Raw genomic sequence first — 25446 nt, 5'->3', positions numbered from 1 at the left:
CCCCCGCCCGATGCCGCCATCCGACCTAGACTCCAGCAAGATGCTCCCAGCCAGTGGCTCCACATCCTCTCTGCCCCCTTCTGACCCGTTGTTTTTCATGTCAGCCTGAAGATCTTTTTTTTTTAAATATTTTATTTATTTGTTTTACAGAGAGAGAGAGAGAGAGAGATCACAAGTAGGCAGAGAGGTAGGCAGGAAGCAGGCTCCCTGCTGAGCAGAGAGCCCAATGCAGGGCTCAATCCCAGGACCCTGAGATCATGACCCGAGCCGAAGGCAGAGGCTTTAACCCACTGAGCCACCCAGGCGCCCCTTCCTGAAGATCTTTTTAAAACAGAGAGCTGCTCATGCCCCACCCCGCCATATAATGCCTTTCCCCAGTCCTTAATCTAGGACTTCAGTCCTCACACGGCCTGCAAGACCCTTTATGCTCGAGACCTTTCTTCTTCTCCTGCTTCATGCTAGAGGCCGTCTCGTGGCGCCCGCTGCACCCCTCCCCGCGTGCCCCGCACTCCAGCGCGCATCTGCGGACTTGCGGCTCCCGGCCCGCTCTTCTTGCCTAAGCGACTCGTCTGGTCTCTGAAACTGCCAGCCCAGCCGTCTCCCACCCCCCAAACAGCCCCCAGACAGTGGCTGATGAGAGCGGGGCTGGGGATGCTGTAAGCGCCCAGGATCCTCACCTGGGAGGATCCTGATCCTTCTGAGGTGTGTGTGTGCCCCCAGCGTGTCCCCGCAGGATTAAACCCCTTGCCCACTGCGATGCCCTTGAGAGTTCTGATGATGAATTTCGTGCGTCTGCGACGGCCAGCCAGCGGCACCCAGTTGTTCAATTAACTGTCAATCGAAGTGGGGCTTGAAGGTATTTGGTAGACGGGATTCACTGTTGACTTTGTTGTTGTTGTTGTTGTTGTTTTTAAGGTTTTATGTGGGCAGTTTACCTACAAACAGCGATCGGCATCATGGCGGCCTACAAGCAAGTTCAAAAAGGGCCCCTGAGGGACGCCTGGGTGGCGCAGTTGGTTGGACGACTGCCTTCGGCTCAGGGCGTGATCCTGGAGTCCCGGGATCAAGTCCCACATCAGGCTCCCAGCTCCATGGGGAGTCTGCTTCGCTCTCTGACCTTCTCCTCGCTCATGCTCTCTCACTGTCTCTCTCAAATAAATAAATAAAATCTTTAAAAAAAAAAAGGGCCCCTGAAACTAAAAGGCGTTGCAGAGCTTGGCGTCACCAAGCGAAAGAAGAAAAAGAAGGACAAAGACAAGGCAAAACTCCTGGAAGCGATGGGAACGAGCAAAAAGAATGAGGAGGAGAAGAGGCGCGGCCTGGACAAACGAACAAAAGATGCAAGAGAAGCGGCAAATGGAAAGGATCCTGAAGAAAGCATGCAAAACCCACAAGCAGAGAGTGGAGGACTTCAACAGACACCTGGACACCCTCATGGAGCACGATGACATTCCCAAAGTCAGCTGGACGAAGTAGCCTCCCCACCCAGGGTATGGAGTGGCATCAAGGGGAATTGGAAGGCAAAGTTAGGGTTATGTTTGGTGCCTTTGGTCTTTTCTAGAAACATACTTTTACACACACTCTTGCGTCTTCTGCTGAGACAAGTGCTTTCCAAAGCAGTATGCCCTCTTTCTGGAACTTGCTTAAAGTAATGACTGTCCTTTTACTCTATTTTGGCTTGTCAGTAGCACGGACGATAAACCTTTTTAGTTTGGACTGGAAATTTTTGCAAGTTTACCCAGAGGTTAAGGTTATTTCTGTGTGTCACAGAAAAGTGTCTTTACCTCCCATGTTGCATCTAACTCTGACAGTCAGCCAGCTCTTTCCCCGGATGAAACAGACTCCAGGAGATGAGGAGCTAATGCCCCCACGGGGCCCTGCGTGAGCTGTCCTCCCAAGCCTCCTCTAGCTTGGGGATTAGGCTGTTCCTTCCAGAGCCTAAGGAAGCCGCTTGAACCTTCATGGCCTTCAGAATGCCTCCCCAGCCACGTGGTTTGTGAGACAATGTAGTTTGGGAAGCGGAACGAGGCAAGAATGGGACGCATGCCTTGTCCCTATCTGAGCCTGTGGCTGTCATGCAGCCTCTTCCCCTGGGTCTCTGTTCCAGACAGTCTAGAGGGTGTTGCCACGGCAGACATCACTCGTCAAGCATGCCATCCCTTTGTAATAGACCCCTGACACAGCCTGCCATACTACCCTTGACCCTGGGCTCTAAGCAACTCCTGGGTTTGTTCAGAGTTGGTACGTGACATGTAGCCCGCTTGGCCTTTCTGGCCTAAGGACACCTCAGGGGTGACAGGACCTGGGCAGAGCCCCCAGCACAGACAGTGTAGTCAAAGGGGAGGACCCAGATCCTGGCGCTGGAGAGCCGTGATCTCTGAGGACCTACCAGTACCCTACTTGCTGAGCATCAAACTGCATAGACTATTGGGAGGAAGACTCTGTTGACCTAGGTAGTGACAGAATAGCAAAGTCAAAAGAGAAAAACCCAAGTGTCGTGTTTGAGGCTGTCACCTATGAATGGAATAAAGCAAAAAAATAGTTATTAAAAAAAAAGATTGTATGTATTTATTTGAGAGAGAGAGAGAAAGCAAGCACAAGTAGGGGTAGGGGCAGGGACAAATGACAGAAGGAGGGGCGCCTGGGTGGCTCAGTGGGTTAAGCTGCTGCCTTCGGCTCAGGTCATGATCTCAGGGTCCTGGGATCAAGTCCCGCATCGGGCTCTCTGCTCAGCAGGGAGCCTGCTTCCCTCTCTCTCTCTGCCTGCCTCTCCATCTACTTGTGATTTCTCTCTGTCAAATAAATAAATAAAATCTTTAAAAAAAAAAAAAAAAAGAAGAAGAGACAGAAGGAGAAGCAGACTCCCACTGAGCAGGGAGCCCAACCCGGGGCTCGATCCCAGGACCCTGAGATCATGACCTGAGCGGAAGGCAGATGCTTAACCCACTGAGCCACCCAAGTAAGGGAGGTTTAAGTAAGGGATGTTATTCTCGATAATATGGATGGGATTCGATCAGTTGAAGGTCTAAAAGGTCTAAAACCTCAAAAACTGAGGTTTCCCCCAAGAAATTCTGCCTCAAGAGTGCAGGAACTCCTGCCTGAGTCTCCAGCCTATCAGTCCACCCTACAGAGTTAGGACTTCCTAGCCCCGTATTCATGTGAGTATCTACACCCATCTCCTCTATTTATCTATCTACCTGGCTCCCATCTGTCATCTCGCTCTCTCCTGTGGGTTGCATTTCTCTGGAGAAGATAACCCATACAAGGGTGTACCCTTGACGGGCTGCGTTCCCTCCTCCGTCTCATTTTCCCATTCCCCTACTCTTCCACATCCCAAATAAACTACTTGCACCTGAATCCTCTTCCCGAGGCCTGCTTCTTCTTTTTTTTTTTTTTTAAGGATTTTATTTATTTGACAGAGAGAGAGATCACAAGTAGGCAGAGAGGGAGAGAGAGAGAGAGAGGGAGGAGGAAGCAGGCTCCCTGCCTAGCAGAGAGCCCGATGCGGGACTCGATCCCAGGACCCTGAGATCATGACCTGAGCTGAAGGCAGAGGCTTAACCCACTGAGCTACCCAGGCAGCCCCCAGGGCCTGCTTCTAAAGGCAATCACTCTAAGAGCCGTCTTCAGTTTCCTGAAGGTGCCATGCAGGGTGACTAACTCATCCCGGTTTGTGCACGGGTTTCCCAGTATTAGTTATGAGGTTCCTGTGTCCCAGGAACTACCTTTCCTCCCCGACCTGCACGTCCCATCCCTGGAGGACTAGAACGCTTTGCCCAGAACTGTCCCACTCTCCAAACTGAAAATCCGGTGCCCACAACCACCCCCCACCCACCCAGCCTCAGCCCAGCAGGATGCCTGGTCACCCCACGCCCTGGCTCCCGTTGGGAAGCCTTTGCACATGCTGTTCCCTCTGCCCGAGTAAACTTCCTCCCCGTCTCTAGTTCATTTCTTCCGATCATCCTTTCAGATCTCGCCCGCATGTCCCCTCCCCAAGGAGACCTTTTCTGATGGCCACCTGGGCCAAATCTGAGCACCACGAATTCCTTCACAGGGGTTCCTCGTGGCCCCGTTTCACGTTTGCACACACAGCACTATCTCATCCCTGTCGGTCTCATGCACGAGCGCGTGCACTGTGTTGGGTGCTCCACTGTGGACCCACAAGAGGGAACACAGGAGAGTCTCAGGAAAACAGATTCTCTTCCATCCCGAGTCCTAGAAAGAGCAGGCATGCCGTTCCTCGCAAGGCTAAATGGGGAAGCCTCAGCAAGGTCAGGGGGCAGACGTCAGGAGCGAAGGCAGGTCTGGCCAGGACTGGCTAGTTTGAGTAATTCCAGCTACAGACTTGATTCCTGGTTGCCCGGTATCTGGCCCTGGGGTGATGAAGGCCCAGAAATACTGCTTCTTGGATGATAGGGGCCCGATAGAGGAAATATGGCTTTGGGTTCATTAGTTTGCATCTCCAAGGCATGCTTCCGGCTGAGCCCTTTGCTATCTCTAAGAATTGTCTAACTCCAAGAAGGGCAGTTTACCCCACCCAGAAAGGCTTTTAAGATATCAAACCACCATAACATACAAAAAATAAAAAGTAAATTGGGGCTTACTCTTCATTGATTCCTAGCCCATGGTAGGCATGCAAAAAATGCGTTGAAGGAATGAATTTCCAGGACGGTGAAAGGTCTGTAGCTTCCTTCCCCTGGCTCTCCTGTGGAGGGAGTACTGGGTACTAGGTACTAGCTCCTGTCCTGTGGACAAACGGAATCAGAAGTAAATGCATGGGAAAGATCTCAGGAGGCAGAGAGCACAGAGTCCAGGAGGGTAATTTTTCAAAAATTTTTGCTGTCATACAAGTGATATTTCAGATAAACCAAAGAGAGAAATTACTCAATCTGAACAAGAGAGAAAATAGCCTGGAAAAAAAAAAAAACAACAACAACTGGGCAGAGTTCCAGCACTTAAAGGAGAATTAACACCAATTCTACATAATCTCTCCCAAAAAGTAAAAGAGGAGGGAATGCTTCCCGATTATTTTAGGAAGCGAGTATTACCCTGATATCAAAACCGGAGATGGCACAATGATGGAAAACTTCAGACTCATATCCCTTATGAATACAGATGCCAAAAGACTTCAACAATAAATAAAAATATATATACACTACGAACAAATGTGGCTTGTTTTAGAGATGAGTACTGGGTCAATATTCAAAAAACCATGTAATCAACCATATTAACAGGTTAAAGAAGGAAAAAAATCACATGATGTTCAGAATTGATGTGGAAAAAGCATTTGCAAAATTCAATACCCGTTCATGATAAAAAAAAAAAAACTCAGAAAACTAGGAAGATAGGGGAAATTTCTTAACTTGATAAAAGATATCTATAAAAACCTACAGCTATCATTAAACTTACTGGTGAAAGGCTGACTGCTTCCCCCTTGAAGCCAGGCAAAGATCTCAGAATCACCACTGTTGTTCAACATAGAAAGTTCTAGACAGTACAATAGGGCAAGAAAAGGAAATAGATCTCTGTGGGTAACACAAGGGTTCTTGTGGCAATGGAAATGTTCTTTATCTTGATAGTATCAGTGTCAATACCTAGTTAAGATATTGTAATATGATTTTGCAACATATTACCATCAGGGGAAACCGGGGGTTTTCTGTATTATTTATTACAACTACATGTGAATCTACAGTGATCTCCAAGTTAAAATTTTTTTTCCAATTTATTTATTTTCAGAAAAACAGTATTCATTATTTTTTCACCACACCCAATTGGAAGGGGAGGTGAACCATGAGAGACTATGGACTCCAAGTTAAAATTTTAATTTAACTTTAAAAAATACCAGTACAGGGGCTCCCGGGTAGCTCAGTGGGTTAAGCCTCTGTCTTTGGCTCAGGTCACGATCTCAGGGTCCTGGGATCGAGTCCCACATCGGGGGGGGGGGGTCTCTGCTCAGCAGGGAGCCTGCTTCCCCCTCTCTCTCTCTGCCTACTTGTGATCTCTCTCTGTCAAATAAATTTTTAAAAATCTTTAAAAAGAAAGAAAGAAAAAATTAAAAATACCAGCACTGGGTACTAGGTACTAGCTCAGGACTAGGTACTAGCTCAGACCGGTGGAATCAGAATCTGTGGCTAGGGGTTCTAGGCAGTGACATTTTTTCTTTTTTTAAGTTTCTCAGGTGATTGTAATATACAGTTGGGACTGAGAGCCACTGATTTAATGGCACATGATCAATATTTTTCCAGGTCAGAAACTTCTACCGCATAATTCTTACTGGGGCATTACATTTCAGCATGTACCAGAGTCTATTTAAACAATATCCTACTATTTGACAAATAGGTTGTTTCCAATGTATTGCTATTACAGATAATAGCCTTCTAGATTAATGTTTGGACACACCTATCACTTCCTTTACTAGACCAAGAATATGTTTAAGGCTTTCTATCTTGTTAAATTGTCACCCAGAAAGGTTGAACAACCCCACTGGTTTATGTGTGTATTTTTTCCCAAATACTTGACAATAGAAGGTTAAAATCTATGCTAGATGAAAAATGTTTCTTTGATGTTTTAATTTATAACTTTGAGGTAGATTTTTTTCATATGTTTGTTGTCTACTTGTATTTATTCCTTCGTGAATTACGAGTTCACATACTTTCCCATTTGTCTGTCGGAGTACACCTCGTCTACTTACAAGAGCTCTTAACAAAGAGGAATGGAAAGACATTAACCCTTTTCAGTCATTCATGCTGCAAGAATTTCCCCCAGTTTTTCAAGGGCCATCTAATTGTGATAGTGGTACTTTTTCCCACGAGGAGGTTGGCAATTTTTATGTAGACAAACTATCAGTATTTCCCACAAACGTCCACATGCAAATTTTGTACAGCTTTCTAGCAAAAATGTACAGGAAATCTTTTTTTTTTAAAGATTTTATTTATTTATTTGACAGAGAGAGATCACAAGTAGGCAGAGAGGCAGGCAGAGAGAGAGGAGGAAGCAGGCTCCCTGCTGAGCAGAGAGCCGGATGCGGGGCTCGATCCCAGGACCCTGAGACCATGACCTGAGCTGAAGGCAGCGGCTTTAACCCACTGAGCCACCCAGGCGCCCTAAGAAATCTTTTTTTAACTAAGAAATTTTATTGAGAAGGATCAACTTTTTTTTTTAAGTAGGCTCTCTGCCCGACGTGGGGCTTGAACTCCCAACTGTGAGACCAAGAGTAGCACGCTCCACTGACAAAGCCAGCCAGGCGCCCCTGAAAAGGATCAAATAACGCTTGATGGAGAAACACTCCATCTTGCTGAACAGGAACACAAGAATTCTCAAAACATCCGCACTGTATAAACAAAGATACGCCAAACAAAACTCCAAAAGAATTCTTATTTCAGAGCAGTAACGATATAGATTTGACCTAGAATCCAAAGTTCATCTGGAAGACCAAAAAGATAAGCATGGACCAGCACAGCCCGAAAAAACACAAGTAGTGAAAGGGGTTTTGCCCTTTAGTAAAAACCTAATATTAATGACATTAATTAAATGGTGCAGCATTAGGACAGAAATAAAAAGTCAGTGTAACAGAGCAGATGGCCCAGACACGGACACAAATAGACTTGGGAATTTATGCTACAATCAAGGTGACGTGGAGAATCAGAGGACAAGAGCATGGGGTATATATGCAATGGCATCTTATTTAGCCACGAGGAAGAAGGAAACCTGATCCAAGTTCCCAGGGCTAGTAATTGCGGCGCAAGCTTGCCCCAGAGTCTGTCCTTGCTACCACGGGACGTGGTGTTGAGGCCGGCAGGTCTGCGGTTGTCGGGGGGACCCACCTGGACCACTGCTCTTGGCCATGCTACGAAGCCTGGGAGAACTATGTGCGGGCCCGAGCTTCGTGGCAGGCTGGCCCTGGAAGGCTTGGGACCTCCACTTATTAAACCCTTATGGCATACCAGGCATGGGTGCTAGGTGCCTTCTGGACATGACCTCATTCCCTGCTCACGCTTTACTGTGACCCTTTGAGGAAGATTCTTTTAAAACCCACGTTTGCCAGGGGAGGAAGAAGTGGAGATTCAGAGGGATTAGGGAACTTGTCCAGAGTCTCACGGCAGGAAAGGGATGGAACCAGGATCATCGTCCACATCAGTTCTGCTGGAGCCCGAATTTCCACTCTGTTGTGATCTCTTGCATGTTTTTCCTTATCTTCCACCCCGGGTAAACATTTTGTGATCGTTGTGGACTTGTGCTTGGTAGGTTCTCTCTCCCCTTCTATGTTTACCCACATTCGCGGGCTGGTTTTCCATGGAGTCATAAATGGAATTACGTTGTGCATTTTTAGTGCAGTCTTTTCTGTTCTTATTTTTGTGGTTCTCTCACCCTCTTGCATTCTCCTCTGCCCCCAGGTCCCTCCCTGGCAACCCATAAAAACCAGCTGTGGGACCTCCTACAGTTTCCTTCATTCTCATACAATCCTTCACTTTTCACATGCTTGCGCGCACACGCGTACCCCTTTCCCCCTACTACCCAGCTTCCGACGGCACCTCCACTTCCCTCATCCCGGCTCTCCTGCTTTCCACTTATAAGGACCCCTGTGCTTACACTGAGCACCCCACCCCCCGAAAATCCACGATAATCTCTCATGTCAAGGTCCTTAACTGAATCACAGCTCCAAAGTCCTTTGTGCCGAGTAAGGTAATAGATTCTGGGAATTAGGATGTGGACATCCTGGGGAGGAGGATCTCCCCCTTCTCCCCAACTCCCAGGTCTCTACTCCCTATCCCCCACCTCTGTCCCGTTTCCAGTTTTCTGATGTGTTTTGATTATTTTTTTCCCAAACTACTAGGCACTGTATACCCCTTTCCATACCCTGATTTTTTTTTGCTAACAGCATAGCTCGGTGATGGCCCCCACGGCCAGAGCCTCGGCATGCAGCTGGGAAAGTTCCAAGACTCGAGAGGAAATCCAGTCCGGCAAAAAGGAATGTGACATCCACGAGGCCAGACAGCAGGCATGAGATAAAGCAGGTCGCTCAGGGATCCTGACAGGTGGGCGGAAGCTAAGGCCTGGGAACCATGGGGATACGGGGAATTCCAGGAGGCAGACCGGCTTCAGGGGCTGTGTCACCTGGGAGCCCCGGCATGGGACTGGTTCAGAGGTGGGTCTGGGCATCAGGAGAGGAGCCTGGCAAGATGCAGGAGGAATCCCAGTCCTGGGCAGGTGACCAAAATAGGCATTCAGGAACGGAGAACTCAACACCCATAAAGCAACTCCACAAATATTTATTTAGTGGCTGCCACAAGCCAGGTGCGGAGCTGAATGGCAGCTTACCTGGAGGACGAGACAGGCATGGGCCATCCCTGCCTTCCCACAGCTCCTGGTCAGGTGAGGAGCCAGCCAGGAGAGAGGCTGTTGCTATGCGCTCTGCTAAGTGCGTTGGTGGGAGGTAAAGAATTCTATGGGAGAATGGGGGTGGGGGAGGCAAGAACGATTCATCCCACTGCGTGCATCGGGGTAGGCTCACTGCGCTAATACACCACCCGCCAAGTCTCAGTGACTCAATGCGATCAAGTTTATTTCTCACTCATGTTGCAATCTGAGGGCAGGTGGGGCTCTGCTCCACACAGTCATTCAGGGATCCAGAATCCTTTTCTCCAAGGGGTCCGCTGCCCTCCCGCGCAGTCAGCGCTCTCCATGGGGCCCCCTGCATCCACCTGGCAGAGGAGGAAAAGACAGACTGAAGAGAGAGGGTGACCTAGGAGGTTTTTAATTGATTAGGATTGGAGAATAGGTCTTCAAGCCGTGGCCATGAGTCACACGGCCCCACCACCTGCATGCGAGTGAACACATCGCAGTCGGTGCTGCACCAGACTTGGGAAGACTTCCTGGAGAGCTGGTTTTTAAGCTGATACCTGGCGGGATGTTACAGAAGATCTGCCAGATAAAGGGAAGAAATGGAGGAGATGAAGGAGAAATAGAGAAGACCCTGCCTTCGGCTCAGGTCATGATCTCAGGGTCCTGGGATCGAGCCCCGCACCGGGCTTTCTGTTCTGCACGCAGCCTGCTTCCTCCTCTCTCTCTGCCTGCCTCTCTGCCTGCTTGTGATCTCTGTCAAATAAATAAATAAAATCTTAAAAAAAAAAAAAAAAAAAAAGAATGCAGAGCCTGGCTAGCTCATTCAGAGGAATATGCAACTCTTGATCTCAGGGTCGTGAGTTCAAGCCCCACACTGGGTGTAGAAATTATTAAAAATAAATAAATAAACTTTAAAAAGGAAGGAAGGAAGACAGAAAAGAAAGAAAGGCATAATTCTTATCTTCCTTTAGGAATGCATAACATTGACAATCATGGCAAGCTAAAGGGAAAGAAAGTTTTGCTTGTCTACAGGGCAGAAGGGAAGCTGTGGTGGCGCTGGGTCAGGGCAGTTATCATAAGGGTTAAGGAATTTATCCCAATAATCAAAGACCCACAGAAAGCTTTTCAACTGAGGATCAAGTTGGCATTCTAGAAAAATCTCTCTGGCTTCTGTGTGAAGAAGAGATTGGAAGGTGACCAGAAAAAATACCAGAAGAGCAATGGTCTGAGAAAAGATGGCAATGTCAGCTACAAGAGTGGCTGTAGGAAGAAGTATACAGTTCCAGATAGGAAAAAATGGGATTTCTAGAACTCATGATGGATTAGGTGTACAACTAAGCAGAAGACAGGAATGAGGACAAGGGCTGTGTTTCCATCTCAGAAAAGTAAACGGTCGGTGATTCCGTGATTCCATTTACCAGGAAGGGCAACCCTGGCTATCTGGAGTGTTTTTAAATGTTGGCCTTGTTGAATTTTGGTGTCTAGGGAACGTGTAGAGAGGGATCCCCTTCAAGCAATTATCATTGGGTCTTCAGACCCAGTGGAAGAAAACGAGCACATTGCATCATGAAAATCAAGAAAAGAAATAATTTCATGAAGGTGTGAGTGGTCCACAGGATAAAGTAAAGGAAGAGCTGAAAACGGTCCATCCCTCAGGGAAGTCAGTGACATTCACGACCATCAGACTGCAGAGGACTGCGGAGAAGGGGGTCGCCGCAGGCAGACGCCTGCGCAGCTCAAACAGGGCATGGCTGAAGAGGAAGGAAGGGATTCAGGACAGTGTCCGAGGGGTCTTTGATCTGCCAGCGGCAGGCATTCTTCATTTTCAGAAGGAAGAAAGGAAGACACCTTTCCTTGATTATCTTGGCACTTTGTAAGTTCTTTGGAACTTAAGCACTATCCTGGAGAAAAGAGTAGTGAATCCCAAATTCATTAATTTAACAAATATTTCTTAAGCACTTACTACGTGACAGGCCATCCCCTGCTGGTATTTAAGCAGATGGGACTACAGCACTGTCCCCAGCATCCCCAGACCCCCGACTTATTGAACGTGCCTTCTAATGGGGCAGTACTCTTTAAGATGTTTCTACTCACAACACTTCTGACACCAAATGCATGGGAGTTTTTTCCCCATATCAACCCATTTTCCAAGTCTCTGGACTTGCACTGGCTATCCTATCATTTAATTCCACTTGAACACTAGCTACCTGGAATTAGCACAGATCCCATAGGTTAAGGACTCAATCCCACAAGACTGCCCCATTTCAGACACCAGTTATAAGTGACCAGTGCCCACAATGCCGACATTTCTGTCCAACTTGGCAACCACCTGTCAGGTTTGATAATGTCCTAGAAGGGCTCATAAAACTCAGGGAAACATTTTGTTTCCATTTACTGGTTTTTTATAAAGGATATATCTCTGAAACAGATGACTGGACGAAAAGCACAGGGCAAGGCATTGGGGGAGAACACTCGGAGTTTCCATGTCCTTCAGAACGGGCCACCCCCCCAAGCTAGCATCCCTATGTACTCACCAGCCCGAAAGTTCTCCAAACCCCATCATTTGGGGGTTTTCATGAAGGTCCCATTACTTAGCCATGATTGATTAAATCACTGGCCATTGGAGATTAACTCAATCCCCAGCCCCTATCTCCTCCCAGCAGGTAGAGGGAGGGAATAAGGCAGAAAGTTCCCATCCTCTAAACCCAGGGCTGGTTTCCCTGGGCCACCGGCCCCATTTGAAGCTCTCAGTATCCCACCAAGAGTCAGCTCATTGGCATAGACTCAGATCTGCTTGGAAAGGCCTATTATGAATAAGAAAAAACATTCTTCTCCCCCACAACGCTGGGAGTTCCAGTGATGGAGAAGACACAGGAGCAGAGGTGGGAAGAAAATTCTGGTGTTCAGTTTGGGGTGATTATTCATTTGAAGATGTTTATTAAGCATCGATGTGAGACTGTCAAGAAGACAGAGAAATGTGTGCTTAAATCTCAGGGAAGATGGGATGCCTGGGTGGCTCAGAGGGTTAAACCTCTGCTTTCAGCTCAGGTCATGATCTCAGGGTCCTGGGATCGAGCCCCACATCAGGCTCTCTGCTCGGCAGGGAGGCTGCTTCCCTTTCTCTCTGCCTGCCTCTCTGCCTACTTGTGATCTCTCTCTGTGTCAAATAAATAAATAAAATCTTTAAAAAAAAATCTCAGGGAAGATGCTGGAGATATTTATTGGGGAGTCTTTAGCATATAGCTCATCTTTAGACTTCAAACTGGTTGATACTAAGTTTCTGCTTCCTGGAAGAAGCAGCCAGAAAAAGAAATTACATTGTTACAGAAAGGTAAACAGTCTTACCTGTATCTTATCCAAGCTTGCAGAATGAAGTTTATAACTTCTCCATCAGAATGGATCGCGGCTCTTTAAACCCATCCAGGCATGACCGATCTGGAGCCAGGCAGGGTTGGGCTTGCTGGGAGGGCGAGGAAGGCTGCAGAGTTTCCAGCTCTCTCCAGGGCCCCTGCACAGCACCTGGAAACCAAGAGGTGATTTTGTGTCTTCAAAACGATTTGTCGGCCATGCCTGCTAGCATTGTTTTCACCCTGCTGAGACTTGTCAGTTGAAAAGCCAGAAGGAACACATCTGGCTGTTAGAGGAGCAAAACACTGCCCAACTAAGGGACACAGCATTTGGAAAAGTTTTCCATCGTTGGGGTTCATGGGTAATCAACCACGTCATCAACAAATAGCACTAACAACTAATAATTAAGCCCTTCCTATGTGCCCAGAACTCTGCTAAGAGCTTTGTATTCATCATCTCATTCTAACATTAAACTCGTGAAGTATTATTTTTATCCCCAGTTTTACATATTTAAAGAAGCACAGAGAGGTTAAGTGATTTGCATGAGGTCACACAGCAAGTAAGTCAAGAAGGAGGAGGCAAACTCAAATGTGTCTGACTCTAAAGTCCTGTGCTTTGGAGGAATACAAACAGGAAATGTCAGAAGCCTCCCATTCTACCACCCTGCACTCAGTGACTAGAGAAGGTGTGAAGGTCAGGGTCCCCCAACACCAGCCTCCTCACCGGCCCTTAGCGCAGCAACTGCCATATCATTGGTGGCCAGAGCTTGCAGAATGAATGAATAATTGAATGAACAAGCATACAAAAGAATGACTAACATCACCACATCGCAACGCGCTTAGCAATTAGCAAGCCTGTCTCTCCAGCTAGACTGTGAGCTATTGGAGGGCAGAGATGTATTTGCACATATTCTAACAAACGGAGTCAAACATACTGGGTGGGCCTGATATACAGGTTAAAGGGCCTGGGCCCTGAAGGCAGCTCACTCGTGTTCCAACCATGCCCCCTCTTCTAGACTCGCTGTGAGACCTTGAGCAAGTTATTCAACCTCTCTGTGCTCCTACTTCCTCCTCTAGAAAATGGGGAGATTAGTAATACCTATTCCTTAAAGATATTTATCAAAATTAAACAAGACCTTGGTGACAGTAAGGTACTCCGTAAACACCAGCTGTGTGTCTGTGGAGCCAAAGAGAAAGAAGTCTTTGCTTGTCCCCTGGTGGGGTAGTTTGCACGCTGTAGCCTAGAATAAGAATAAGTAGCATTGTTGAAGGCATAGTATGTTCCAGGGACTGAGCTCAGCACCTTATAGGCAGCATCGGGTTTAATCCTTACAAGAATACGAGGGGCGCCTGGGTGTCTCAGTGGGTTCAAGCCGCTGCCTTCGGCTCAGGTCATGATCCCAGGGTCCTGGGATCGAGCCCCACATCAGGCTCCCTGCTCAGCGGGGAGCCTGCTTCCTCCTCTCTCTCTGCCTGCCTCTGCCTACTTGTGATCTCTGTCTGTCAAATAAATAAATAAAATCTTTTAAAAAAAAAAAGAGTACGAGATGGGTTACGAGATGCGTACTCTCATTACCCTACATTCCCGATAAGGAAGACGGAGGCTGAGAGGGATGAAATAATTGGTCCAAGATTCAGGAAGCAAGTAAACGCAGATAAAGGAATGGGTAAATGCTGTGAGGTCAGGAGCCAGGTCTACGGTCTACGGTATCGGACAAACAGAAACAATTCTAGGCTTTCAACCAGGGGGACGCTCACACATGGAATGGATGACACAAATGAGCCAACAGCCGAGAAGCCACGTAGGGGTTGGTGGCTGCCTTCCCGGCCAGGGCACGGAGAGCAGGTGGCGCCCCTGTCTGGGGCCATCGAGGAGGAGCAAGCAGAGCCGGGGCTGCCAGGTGAGAGGCTAAGCCGTAGAGGGGACTCAGCCTCTGCTGCAAATACCCCCTGAACTTGGGAAGAGCGGAACGGCCCAGCTCCTTCCTCTGTCCCACCATCCCATCTCCTGCCCTTCCATTTTTTTGCCTCAACTTAGCTGGAAGTCAGCGGGGCAGGTGGCGGTGGCATCACGGAAAGGCCCTCTCAGCTTCACTTGCAAAAGATCAGGGACTGGACCCAAGATGGAACAGGACAGTGACCTGCGTACTGTCTTGTCATCGGAACCACAGCGCCTCACATAGTGGTCAGCACATAGGAGACACTTCCTAAATATGAAGGCAAGACAGAAGTTGGGGTGGGGTGGGAAGCAGGCTGTTCTGAACCTCTGGGAGCAACCTCAGATGCCTACAGAATCCAGGCAGCTTCCACGAAGGCATGGTGCAAGCTGGTTATAGGGAGTGGTGTGGACTGTGTCAAACTGGGGGACCGTGCACACCCCTTCTAAACAGGGCAGCCCTACAAAGCTGCAGCCCCTCTCTGCCAAGCTGGAACACAGACTCAGTGTTGCCAGATCGGCTGACTTTTCAGGAAAAACTGAAAATCCTCCCCAGCCAGTTAAATCTACCACTTTTTTTTTTTTAAGATTTTATTTATTTATTTGTCAGAGAGAGAGGGAGAGAGAGCGAGCACAGGCAGACAGAGTGGCAGGCAGAGGCAGAGGGAGAAGCAGGCTCTCTGCCGAGCAAGGAGCCTGATGTGGAACTCGATCCCAGGACGCTGGGATCATGACCTGAGCCGAAGGCAGCTGCTTAACCCACTGAGCCACCCAGGCGTCCATAAATCTACCACTTTTTAAATACTGGCAAAGGAACCAAATCCAGGTGAGCCTGCAACATCTTGGGGGGCCAGAAAGCAAAGGGGAGCTTACCAAAGACTATTTAGGGTCAAGGTCAAGTCAAGAGGACACAGGGCCAGGCTGCCAGGGCTCCCACTTGACTGAATTGGGTCATTTAAAAAAAAAAAAAAAAGATTTTATTTATTTATTTGACAGAGAGCGAGAGAGAGAGATCACAAGTAGGCAATGCAGCAGGGGCGGGGGGGGGGGGGCGGAAACAGGCTCCCCACTGAGCGGAGGGCCCAATGCAGGGCTCAATCCCAGGACCCTGAGATCATGACCTGAGCCGAAGGCAAAGGCTTAACCCACTGAGCCACCCAGGTGCCCCGAACTGGGTCATTTTTAAGCATCAAAAAGAAAAAATGAATGTGTGATCCTAGAATGGATCCCGGAACAGAAGAAGGACATTACTAAAAAACCAAAACCTAAATAAAATTGTGATGTTAAGATAATAGTAATGTAGGGCGCCTGGGTGGCACAGTGGGTTAAGCCGCTGCCTTCGGCTCAGGTCATGATCTCAGGGTCCTGGGATCGAGTCCCACATCGGGCTCTCTGCTCTGCAGGGAGCCTGCTTCCTCCTCTCCCTCTCTCTGCCTGCCTCTCTGTCTGCTTGTGATCTCTGTCTGTCAAATAAATAAATAAAATCTTTAAAAAAAAAAAAGATAATAGTAATGTATCAGGGCATCTGCCTGCCTCAGTCAATAGAGCATGTGACTCTTGATCTTGGGGCTGCGAGTTCGAGCCCCATGTTGGGAGTAGAGATTACTAAAAATACAAAATCTTTTTTAAAAAAAGATAATAGTAATGTATCAATACTGATTTCTCAGTTTTTTCAAAGGAACCACAGTAACGTAAAATGTTATTATTAGGGTACCTGGATAAAAGCATATGGGAACTCTCTGTACTATCTTTGCAACTTTTCTATAGATCTAAAATTACTCCAGAATCGAAGGTTATTTAAAGAAAATAATGAGGGGGGCCTGGGTGGCTCAGTGGGTTAAGCCTCTGCCTTCAGCTCAGGTCACGATCCCAGGGACCTGGGATCGATTCCCGCATCGGGCGCTCTGCTCAGCAAAGAGCCTGCTTCCCCCTCTCTCTCTGCCTGTCTCTCTGCCTACTTGTGATTTCTCTTTCTGTCAAATAAATAAATAAAATCTTTTTAAAAAAGAGAGAGAAGGAAATTTTTTTTTTTTTAAGTAGGCTCCACACCCAATACGGGGCTTGAACTCACACCCTGAGATCAAGACCTGAGATAAAGAGTCAGAAGCTCCACTGACAGAGCCGCCCAGATGGCCTTACAGGGAAAGACTTTAATCTGCCCTCGTCAATGAGGGGAGGAAGCTCTTCCTGACAGAACCATGTCCCCTCATAAATGATGAATGAAGACTAGCACTAGAATTTTACAACCCTGGATGAAATCATTGGCTCAGGATCCATCATCTCCAGAAGCTGAAACCATGAGGTGAAAGGTTCAAGGAAGGCTGGGTAATCATGTGCTGCCATCATCGGCCCACAGAGCTCTTACTGGTTACAAGTGAAGAAATTTACAATGCAGGGATCCAGCTTTTCACCGCCTAAACCCGCTCATCAATCTTAGCTTTGGTAATGAGACAGCCCGTCTCCGAGCCTTCTGGTGTGATTCAACAGGACACCCACAGCACCAACTAGGAAGAATTCTTGCCAAAAATGTCTGGCCACAATCGGATCAGACCTTGAGATCTAGCTTCCAGTGTACCGCAAATACAGGAGCAAAAGGGTCAAGTTAAGTACATGGCAGGAAAGCAACCAGCCGAAGCTGAGAAGGGAGAGCGTTCTACCAGTAAGACAATGGGCTTCCTTTCTCCTACAAGTCAATGACCTGGAAAAAGGGAGGAGAGGCGATTCCAGGCTTAAAGAGACTTAGGAGATATGATCAAACACAATTTGTGGACCTTGATTGGGTCCTGGTTTGAATCAAGTGTAAAAGACATTTGGGGGAACTGTGGATATGGAGGGAGTCTATGAGAGCACAGAATTGGGGTTCGTTTTGTTAGGTATTACAATAGTGTCGTGGCTCAGTAAAGAAGGGTCTGGTTTTTTTTTTTAAAGGATGCCTATTGAAATATTTAGGGATGAAATGGTATTTTGACCATAAATACTTTCAAACACTTCATCCAAAAAAGAAAAAGGAGATGCATATAAAAAGTGATGTATATACAGATATTCAATACACGACTCTACTTTTCTGTATGTTTGAAATTATTCATAATAAAGAACGAAAGACAAGTGCAGGCTGAACAAGCATTCACTTAGCCCCCAAATATTTACTGAGCACCTACTATGTCCCAGGCACTGATCTACGCATTGGGGTTGTACTGATTGAAAAAAGTGTTAAGTCCTTGCCTGCCCTCCTGGAATTACACCCAGTTGGGGCAGAAAGAGAATCAAGCAATCAAGCAGGTAAACTCTAATACATGTCAAAGTGTAATGTCTGACAAGCTCTACAGAGAAGAACAAGGGCAAGAAAATAAGAACAAGAGGAACGTTGATATTGGGTAGATATTGCTATTTTATGTGGGATAATGGAGGGAGACTTCTCTGAGGGGCTGACATCTGAGCAGAGACCTAAAAGTGAGAAAAACAGCCGCTGAGATGCCTGGTAGAGGAGCAAGGGTTTAAAAGCCATAGGAAGGGGCGCCTGGGTGGCTCAGTGCGTTATAGCCTCTGCCTTCGGCTCAGGTCATGATCCCAGGGTCCTGGGACTGAGCCCCGCATCGGGCTCTCTGCCCAGCAGGGAGCCTGCTTCCTCCTCTCTCTCTTTGCCTGCCTCTCTGCCTACTTGTGATCTCTGTCAAATAAATAAATAAAATATTTTTTTAAAAAATAAATAAATAAGAGCCATAGGAAGAGCAAGTGCAAAGGCATGAGGTAGAGGCATGCTTTGGGGCATTCGGGAAGCCAACAAAGAGACGCATGAGGATCACATAGGAATGCCAAGAGCGTGAGCAGTAGGAGATGAGTTCAGAGAAGCAGTGAAGAAGGAGGGTCAGAAATAATAGGGGAACTTACACGCCATTCCAGCTCTGACTCTGAGTGAGATGGAAACCATTAAAGGAGGGACATAATCGGACTTAAGAGTTTTTTGCTATTATTCTGTATGGAATACCTAACCACACAAAAGTAGAGAGAACAGTACACGACACTCACATACCCATCACACAGCTTCATCTCCGGTTCACGTGGAGTCCCCCACACCCTCCTCACCACCAGAACAGATTATTTTGAAGTAAATCCCGGATATCGTACCATCTCACCTATACATATATTTATATATATGTATAAATAAAACATAAAGGCTCCTTTTAGAAAACCAAACACACCATCACACCTAAAAAAACAAAAACACCATCACACCTAAAAAAATGAGTAAGTCCTGAATATCGTAAACTATTGAGTGTTCAATAATTGTCCCAACTGTCTTATCAATAATTTTCATAGTTTGTTTGAATCAGCATCCAAATAAGAAGAAAGAATCACCATTATTTAAAAAGCTCTTGAGTCTATTTTACTCTCTAGGATTCTCTTTTTTTCTTTCACTTTTATTGAGATACAACTGACGTACAGCACTGTGTAAGTTTAAAGAGTACAGCAGGGACTCCTGCGTGGCTCAGTGGGTTAAGCATCTGTCTTTGGCTCAGATCATGATCCCAGGGTGCTGGGATCGAGTCCCACACTGGGCTCCCTATTCAGCAGGGAGCCTGCTTCTCCCTCTGCCTGCTACTCCCCCTCCTTGTGTGCTCTCTATCTCTCTCTCTCTGATAAATAAATAAAATCTTGAAAAAAATAAAGTGCACAGCATAGTGATTTGACCTACATAAACTGTGAAATAATTATCACAATAAATTTAGTTAACATCCATCATCTCATATAGATGCCAAAAAAAAAAAAAAAAAAAAGAAGGACGGAAGAAAGGAAATTTGGGTTTTTTGTTTGTTTGTTTGTTTGTTTTTTGGTGATAAGAACTTTTAGGATTTACTCTCTAGGCGCCCTTCAAATATACCTATGGCTCTGGTAACTGTAGTCATCACATTGTACCTTCATCCCTGGTATTTCTGTATAATTTGAAGTTTGTACATCTCGTTTACCTTCCTCTACTTCCCCTACACTCCACACTCTGCCTTGTAACCACAAATCTTATCTCTTTTTTTAGGAGTTTGGTTTGGTTTTTATTTTTAGATTCCACATATAAGTGAAATCATACAGTTTTTGTCTTTCTCTGACTGACTTATTTACTTAGTCTAATGCTATCAAGTTTCATTCATGTTATTGAAAATGGCGGGCTTTCCTTATTTTTTGTGACTGAATAATATTCCACTGCATATATAAACTGCAACATCTTTATCCATTCATCTGTCAATGGACAATTGGGTTGTTTTCATGTCTTATCTGTTGGAAATAACGCTGCAACAAACATAGGGGTGCGGATATCCCTTGGATAGAGTGATTTCATCTCCTTTGTATTTATACCCAGTAGTGAAATTTCCAGATCATGTGGTAGTTCTCCTTCTAATTTTTTGGGGATCCAGGATTCTCCTGCAAATCTATGTTTCTGTTTTATTTTTCTATTGAAAAAACTGGTTCATTTGTCCTATAGAATTTCCTACCATCTGAATTTTCCTGCTTATATCTCCATGGTATTATTTAACACATTCCTCTGTATTTTTTAAATAAATTGGTAGTTATATCCAGAGACCTCATCAGATTCAAGTTTACTTTTTTTGGCGGGGGCAGAGAGGCAGGATTATTTCATCGATCATGTTGGGGCACTTTTGTTGGAAGATGTATGATGTTTGATTGCCCTTGTGTCATTATAAAAGCAGCTACAAATGGTGTATCTTGACATTTCAGGGCTCCTGGGTGGCTCAGTGGGTTAAGCCTCTGCCTCCCGCCCAGATCACGATCCCCAGGGTTGAGCCCCACATCTGCCTCTCTGCTCACCCCCACCTCTTCCTGCCTCTCTGCCTACTTGTGATCTCTCTGTGTCAAATAAATAAATCTTAAAAACAAAAACAAAAACAAAGTATTGGCATTTCATTTTCTCCTTCTTTCATTAGCTGGAATACACCAATATGAAAAGTTTCCTGCATCAGCTATTTGATGACCCTGCACAGGCCAGGCAGAATACATGCCTGACTCTTTCCCTTTATAAATTTTCAAAATAATGCATTAATTCCCTAGTGCATTCCTTCTCTATGGCCACATAGCAAATTACCTACATCGTGGCTTAAAACAATGCATATTTATTATCTCACACTTTTTGTGGCTGAAGAATCCCAGCCTGCTCAGCTGGGTCTTCTGCTGCAGTCTCTCCTCTGGCTGTGATCAAGATGTTGGTGGGTGCTGTGGTCCCACGGAACGGCTGCACTGGGGAAGGATCTGCTTCTGAGCTCACTGACTTGGTTGGGGGAGGGGATTACACTAAGGGTGTTAACACTAAGAGGCAACCTTTGGGGGCCACCCTACGGTTGTCCTGCCCCACCCAGCAGCCTCCAGAGGTGACTGTTGAGTTTCATTTGTTTGCTCAGTCTGACCTGGATTATTTAAATCTTTTTTTTTTTTTTTAAGGCAGCTCCACGCCCAACATGAGACTTGAACTCACGACCCTGAGGTTAAGAGTCGCATGCTCTATTGACTGGGCCAGCCAGGCATCCCAGTATGAGCTGGATTATTAAAGCATAAAAGGATTATTCTTGGCTGCTGTGTGGAAACTACAGGGCAGGGGAGCCTGCTGTAAGCATTGCCACAGCCTCATCGTTTGCTACCTCCATATTAAATATTATGACTTAAACACCATACTGAGACAAAGGCTGTGAAAACAAGCCCCAAGTGAAAAACATTACCCACCTGGAGCACTTTCTGGTGGCTGTTACTGTAAAGCCGCAACTCCTACAGAGCAGAACCAGGCTGCGGACAGGACGCGGCCCGGAAGACAAGCGGGACTTAAACCGTAGGACCCCGGCTCCAAAAGTCCCAGGGAGCCGCCTGACTAACCGGCCAATATCGACCAATCAGAACGAGGCCCTTCCAACCAATCAGGACAAGGCCCTACCAACCAATCAGAAGGAGGCTTTTTTTTCCTCATTAGCATATTGGCGGGGAGTGGGATCCTGAACTGGAGCTAAGTGGAGACTCTTTGGGGACTGCTGTGTCCGTCCTGTTAGTCCTTTTAGTCCTTTTAGTGCCGTGTCTTCCTTCAGCTGGGGCGGGAGCCTTAGTAAATCCTGTGCCTTTGATTTTGGGGGTCTGGTCTCCTTTCTGTCATTGTGGGCCCCAAAATCTGACTCTAGGAACAGTACTATGTAAGAGTAGACAGTTGGCTGCTGCCATTTTTTTGTTGTTGAAATGGTTATTGTCCCATATGTGATTAAACTCTAATTTTTTTAAAATTTTTTAAAGATTTTTTTAAAAAATTTATTTATTGGGGCACCTGGGTGGCTCAGTGGGTTAAAGCCTCTGCCTTCGGCTCAGGTCATGATCTCAGGGTCCTGGGATCGAGCCCCGCATCGGGCTCTCTGCTCGGCAGGGAGCCTGCTTCCTCCTCTCTCTCTGCCTGCCTCTCTGCCTACTTGTGATCTGTCAAATAAATAAATAAAATCTTTAAAAAAAAAAAATTTATTTATTTAACAGAGATCACAAGTAGGCAGAGAGGCAGGCCGGGGGCGGGGGGAGCAGGCTCCCAGCTGAGCAGAGAGCCCCATGTGGGGCCCGATCCCAGGACCCTGGGATCATGACCTGAGCCAAAGGCAGAGGCTTTAACACACTGAGGCACTCAGATGCCCCTAAACTCTTAATTTTTAAGGCCAGATAATTGTTGGCTTTTTAAAAGGCTGCCCGGCCTGTTGCTGGCTGTGGCCCCATACTAGCCAGAAGGGTTTTGTTTCTCGGTAGACGGAGCCAAAGGAAGGTCTCCTGTTTTCTTTCCCAGCATGAAACTGTGATTTCAGGCCACCTTAGTAGCAATTAAGTAGCTTCAAAAGTGAATCTGACTCATTAAACACTCAGCTGTCTGAGAGGACTTGGTCCTAAACTAAATCAGCCCTTCCTATTCTTTTTTTAAAGTGTAAACTATGTTTATTAGGGTTTTTCAAGCTTTTATTTTTTATTTTTTTAGTATTTTCAGGTTTTTAATTATATGAGTGATATATGTAATACTACTTTTTAAAGATTTACTTATTTACTTATTTAGTTTAGAGAGAGAGCACGCAAGCACAGGGGCAAAGGGAGGGAGGGAGAATCTCAAGCCGATTCTGCACCCCCTTGGCGGAGCCCAGCCCGGGTCTTGATCTCATGATACTGGAATATCATCGTACGGTGACAGACGGTAGTGGTGAGTAGAGCATAATGTATAGGGTTTTCAAACCGCTATACTGTACACCTGAAACTAATGTAACATTGTGTGTTAATTACACTTCAATAAAATAATAATCATTTTAAAAATAAAAGGGCATATAACAACAACAACGGCAAAGACTGACTCATTAAACACCCAATTGTTTGAGAAGACTTGGTCCTAAATTTTCTCACACCCAGCACATTATGTCAGCTACCCCTGAAAGATACACCCAGAATCTAACTACTACTCACTACCTCCATGTCATTCACTCTGGTCCTTGCTTCAGCTCTTGCCTTCCTATGATCCATTGTCAATAATTCTTATAGAGTGAGACTCTTCAAATTCCGGTCAGATATACCTAGAATTACTGAAAGCAGGGACATGAGCAGATATCTGTAAACCCACATTCATTGTAGCATTATTCACAATAAGCAAATCCAATGTCCATTAGCAGATGAATGGATAAGCAAAATATGTCATATATACATACAATGGAATATTACTCACTCTTAAAAAGGAAGAAAGTTCTGGAGCACTGGGGTGGCTCAGTCAGTTAAGTGGCTGACACTTGATTTTGGCTCGGGTCATGATCTCAGGGTCATGGGATTGAGCCCCACGTCAAGCTCTGTGCTCAACAACAGTCTGTCTCTCTCTTTCCCTCTGCTTCTTCCTATGCTCTTACACTCTCTAAGGTAAATAAAAAAAATCTTTTTAGAAAGGAATAAAGTAAAAAAAATAAAAAGGAAGAAAGTTCTGTCACATGCTACAGCATGGATGAACCTTGAAGACATGATGCTATGTGAAATAAGCCAGACATAAAAGCACAGATAGTGTATGATCCCACTTACATGAGTAGTCAAATTCATGGAGACAGTAGAATATTGGTTACCAGAGCTGGAGGGACAGGGGCCTGGCTAATTATTGTTTAATGGGTACATTACTGTTTAATGAGTTTCAGTTTTGGAAGACAAAAAAGTTCTGGAGGTGGGTAGTGATAACGGTCAAACAACAACATGAACATATTTAGTGCTGAGCTATACACTTAAAAATGCTTAAAGTTGCAGATTTTATCTTACATATATTTTATCACAATGAAAAAAAAATACATTAAAAATTTTTCATGACTCAGGACTGAAGTTCCTACACTGGCCCTCCTCCGTGTTTTGACCCCCCCTCCCAACTTCCTGCAGCCCCCTCTTCTCCTAGTTCACATCTACTTCAGACACACTGGCCTCTTACAGCTCTTCAAACACACCAGGCTTGCTCTCTGTCTCAGGGCCTTTGCACTTGCTGTTCCTTCTGCCTGGTACATTCTCCCAGATATCTGCAGGGTTAGTTTCCTCACTTCCTGTAGGATGACCATCCTATTTAAAATTCAACCTCCATCCAATCTCCTTTGGCCTGCATTTTTTTCCTCCAGAGCAGTTATTACCATGTAGAAAAAAGACTGTCTTATTTATTGTCTGTCTTCGCTCCCTAGCATATAAGAGTGTTACAGTGTTTTCAAGTTTCCAAGCCACAATCTGACCTTTCTCAGGATTCCCGGATGCAACTGAAAACCTCAATGGCAAAGTTGTGAAGTTTGTTCTCAGATCTTCTTCCCTAGGTAAAGGCGTCCCGGGGAGCAGATTAAATTTTTTCTCTGGGCCAGGGCAGAGAGAAAAATGGAAAGGTATGTGCTCTGAGTGACCAGGTGAACCCTGAGCGCCAGCCTGGCTGTGCCCTGTGGGATCTGGGCTCTGTGGTTAGATTTCTGGGAACAAAGTGAAAACTGCCAGGCTTGGCAGGGGCCAGAAGCTTTTGAGGCTGGTTGGAAGGCAAGGCCAAGCAGGGACAACCGCACTCCTATGCCCACAGGGCAGAGACAAGTGGGCAGGCCGGCTGTGTCAACACTGGGCACCATGGGAGTGGGGGTCATGGGGAACCAGGGCCCACTCGGCTGCCATGCAGTTGCAGATGGCCCAGGCCAAGCAGCAATGGAAGCCCTATGTCACCAGTCTACCTGACGGCTTATTTTCCAGAGAATCAGGAAGTTGATTTTTACGTGCTATTTCCTGACTTTTAAACATGGGCTCAAAAATTATTTTAATCCCATGTGGTCTGACAAAACATGTTTGAAAACTGGATCTCCCCCATTCCCCACACACCCCAGTATAGGACTACCAGCTTACAGCTCTGTGGTTTAGCAATAGGTATGAGAACGCGGACCTTGGTTGCTGAGAGGCCTGGTTTTTCCACGGCTTGGACAAATTCCTCGACATCTGCAAATCTGTTTCTCTGTAAAATGGGAATGAAAATAGAACCTGTCTCATAAGATCGTTTGGGAGGATGAAGGAGATTTAGCATACATGTGCCTGGCTGGTAGTACCAGAGTTCCATAATGCTAGTTGCAGTAATTAGGGTAGAAGGGCAGAGGGCCTGGGGGAATTGAAGGGAGAGAAAGAAGAATAACAAAAAGGACAGCATGGTGTCAGCTGTGTGTTGTGGTCAGAGCCATGCTATGGACTGCGGGAATGAGACCCGGAGATCCAGACATCCGCTTTCCACCCATGGACTCAAACTGCCAACCAAGCCAGAGCTCCCGCAATCGGGGCCTCCAGACCTGAAGG

At 46.2% G+C, this 25446-nt stretch overlaps 1 long non-coding RNA gene and 1 pseudogene across 1 annotated transcript; one reads left to right on the top strand and one right to left on the bottom strand.

Moving 5' to 3' along the window:
• The first annotated feature begins 956 nt into the window (after positions 1–956).
• Positions 957–1506, top strand: LOC122895430 (annotated as a pseudogene).
• A 3104-nt stretch (positions 1507–4610) lies between these two features.
• Positions 4611–21444, bottom strand: LOC122895431. Its single transcript, XR_006382211.1, has 3 exons — positions 21349–21444; positions 12688–12861; positions 4611–4745 (listed from the first exon to the last, which is right to left on the bottom strand). It is a non-coding gene; the product is annotated as an uncharacterized LOC122895431 (long non-coding RNA).
• Positions 21445–25446: the final 4002 nt, after the last annotated feature.

The sequence above is a fragment of the Neovison vison genome, chromosome 14, assembly GCF_020171115.1.
Source record: "Neovison vison isolate M4711 chromosome 14, ASM_NN_V1, whole genome shotgun sequence".
Lineage (NCBI taxonomy): Eukaryota > Metazoa > Chordata > Mammalia > Carnivora > Mustelidae > Neogale > Neogale vison.
This window is presented reverse-complemented; position numbering and strand designations above follow the sequence as displayed.